This window comes from Neltuma alba, unplaced genomic scaffold, assembly GCF_004799145.2.
Source record: "Neltuma alba isolate B1F8T4 unplaced genomic scaffold, ASM479914v2 tig00010189_pilon, whole genome shotgun sequence".
Classification (NCBI taxonomy): Eukaryota; Viridiplantae; Streptophyta; class Magnoliopsida; order Fabales; family Fabaceae; genus Neltuma; species Neltuma alba.
The window spans coordinates 58,878-61,980 of NW_021635128.1; the positions used below are offsets into that span (position 1 = coordinate 58,878).

Sequence of the window (3,103 nt, forward strand, 5' to 3'; positions counted from 1 at the left end):
GCTCCAAAATGGGCAGAAGTTGTTCCTTCTAATCCTTCAGAGCTGCATACATTTCCTATGCCTCCGCCCGTTCCATAAGAAGTTGTGTGCACCGTCTAAAGAAATCAGGATCGCTGACAACTTCAGGAACTATTTTGAGGTAAGACAGGACTCCCATAATGGAAGTCTCATAAGCACGTGTTTCTTCTTCCAACCTTCTAGCTTCTGCTCATGACACGACCTCATTTCCACCTGAGTCTTAGAAATATTTGTTTTAGCTATCTTATTAAGTGTATCTGCTATTTTCATAGAGGGAGATGGTTTTTTCTTCATGACTTCACTCTTCCTTCTAACCCCCCATGAGCTACTAGGTCGACCCCCACCTCTACTTCTACCCCCATCATTGTTATCCTACCTAATCCCGATGTTGCCCCTACTACCTCTACTATTCTCATCGAAGTTCACTAAGTTAAATTCCCGACTTATATCAGTTGACGCACCTAAAAATTCATCACTAAATTGAAGTCCTCTTTCTCTGAATTTTTCGTAGTTTGGAACTTCTTGCACATTAGAAACCAATAATATTATAAAATATTCAAAAAAATAGTAAATATAAAAAAAAACATTGATAGGCAGAGAAAATGTAAGATCAAAAGGTTCAATAATTATCACTAATTTCTTCTCCCACCAATCATCAATTGCACTGACAATATTCTTTTCAGTACCCACCCTAAACCTGTCTCGCGAAGCAACCTATTCCATGTTTGCCACTCCTTTCATAGGGAATCATATTTGTTTTTAAATTGAGGTTTTGTGTAGGCTCTCCCAGTTTTGGCAGTAAACTTATCAGCAAGAATTTCCCAAGCTTTCTTTGTTAAGCTTGTGCCTTTTCTTTCTCCTTGTTGCACTAGTTCAATGCACAGGTCAATAAACACCTTTTTGGTTCCTAGATCCCAGGAAGCTTTCACGTTATCCTTACTTATTATGCTATAGCACAATTACAGATCTTCAGTCATCACAAGTTAATCAACCCAAAATCAATTAAAATAACAAGTTTCATTGTTATCCAAAAAAAAAGCTATCAATACCACTATTATTAACATTTTTCTTTCCTTCATAATTATTTCGAACCAAATAGAAACTCTATCTTTTTATTTATAATAAATAATAAATTTCTTTAACCTAACATAAAATGAACCTATGTTCATATTCGTTTCATGACCAGAAAAAAATTCTCTTTCCAGTTATGAATAACATTTTAATCTTTCAAGTTTGATGCGGATGGCAATTTTTTTTAATCAATTAATCTACCTCTTAAACAAGTAGAGTTTGAAGCTCCATTTACAAAATTCTCTCTGCAAACAAATACCTATTCAGGGGCACTACCTCACCAAGCGTCTATGCCTATCTTAGTCCACAGGTAAATGCTATTCCATTATTTGTTGTTATGGATGGAATCTAAATTGTAAGGAATTAGGATATGAACTCTCTCTCTCTCTCTCTCTCTCTCTTTTTTTTGTTTTTCTTGGTTCTCTCCTTACCTATTGAGATGTGGCAGAACGGTGCATTTATAAAAAACAACAGCTCCAAAAACATAAGTGTGCCGTGTGTTTTAGAAATACAATTATTTCATTAATTTGGACATATATAATCACAATAATATTTTGTGTTAATTCTTGAATACGCCCAAACTACAACATCGAAACTTTCATTAACAACAGGATTACAAAGAAGTACAAGGATTGTTTATCTTAAAAAAACTAATGTCATCATCTACATGGACCAAAAACAGGTCCTCTATCTTCAAAGCCACATCCCTGAAACCGAACAGAGCAATTTTGTGACACGGTTTCAACAGCTATGAACCAAGCAAATCGAAATCAGCTATGAACCAAGCAAAACAAATGAAGCTAGTACTGAAAATCAACCCACCAGTGAAGCAAAATGTCAACCACCACTAAGGTCTGCTCACGTTTGGGCTGAAACCAAGCAAAAACATCTATGAAAGACCAAAACACCCCTTAAGCCAGCACTGAGATGGAAAAAAAACTAAGGTTGGAGGAAATCTGAGAAGCAAACAGATCTATGAACCAAGAAAATGAAGGAATAAAAGAGGCACCAGACGATGCACTAAGGAAATCTGAGCAATGACCCGAATGAAGGAGATCGACGAAATTGATGAATGAAGATCAAGCATGAGGGAAGAAATGATTATTCAAGAGGAAAAGCTTACCTGAGCAGCGGATCTGAGCCAAGGAACCACCAACGTTGACCTCACCAAACTACCACCGGAGGATGCTTCACACCAACGATTGCAAACATATGATGGATGAATTAGAATGATCTTCTTCTGCAGAGCTAAGAAAGACCTCACCGGCGCCTTCAAACCGTGACTCGACGGTGACTTCACTAGCGGCAACTCATTCTGTCCAGGAGGAGCAAAGGAGGAATGGCAAGGAGACTTCTGAAGAGCAAAGGACCGAAGGGTGAATCATGAGTGAGAAAAGGGAATGAATAATTAAGGGCTCTTTTTGTCATGTACCGTTGGCCCTTCTCTGCAGAGTCAAAATTTGAGCCAGAAAGTGAAAATAAACTGCTTCATCCTAAACCATGGTTTTGGGCTCCACAACCATGGTTTCGGCCCAAACCATGGTTTTGAATAATTTGTACCCGTTTGGATGACTCTTTCCCCAAACCATGGTTTGAGATGATGTCCAAATAGGCTCTAAGATAGGGAAGCGAAATAAGGCCCATGGTGAAGAAGGCAGAACTGGTCTGTCAATCTAAAATTTACTTCAACGGACCTAATAACCTGAAATGGATCTCCTTCATCTTTATTATGTAATTTTGAATTTCGGGCAAATCACATGCAATATAAAGTCCAACACACATAATTTGATGTGTGATTAGGTCCCTGTTGCAGTATGTGCAGTACCCAAGGATTGCAATTAAAAAATTATTAAAAAAAATTTAGCACAAGTAAATGCTTGTTATATGGAATTAGAGAAACCCATAAAGGTAGGATTGGGAAATACTGCTTTCTCCTATGGTATTTTTTAATTCCACATATATAACTTTGTCTAATCACATATAATAAGCAATTTCTTATACTAAATACTTTTTG

At 37.1% G+C, this 3,103-nt stretch overlaps 1 long non-coding RNA gene across 3 annotated transcripts; it reads right to left on the reverse strand.

Moving 5' to 3' along the window:
• Nucleotides 1–1,587: 1,587 nt before the first annotated feature.
• On the reverse strand, nt 1,588–2,541 carry LOC114754795 (uncharacterized). Of its 3 annotated transcripts, none has more exons than XR_003741255.1 (2): nt 2,213–2,541; nt 1,588–2,045 (listed from the first exon to the last, which is right to left on the reverse strand). It is a non-coding gene; the product is annotated as an uncharacterized LOC114754795 (long non-coding RNA). The 3 variants fall into 3 exon arrangements; XR_003741254.1 differs by having other exon boundaries at nt 1,588–2,011; nt 2,213–2,540; XR_003741253.1 differs by having other exon boundaries at nt 1,588–1,958; nt 2,213–2,535.
• Nucleotides 2,542–3,103: the final 562 nt, after the last annotated feature.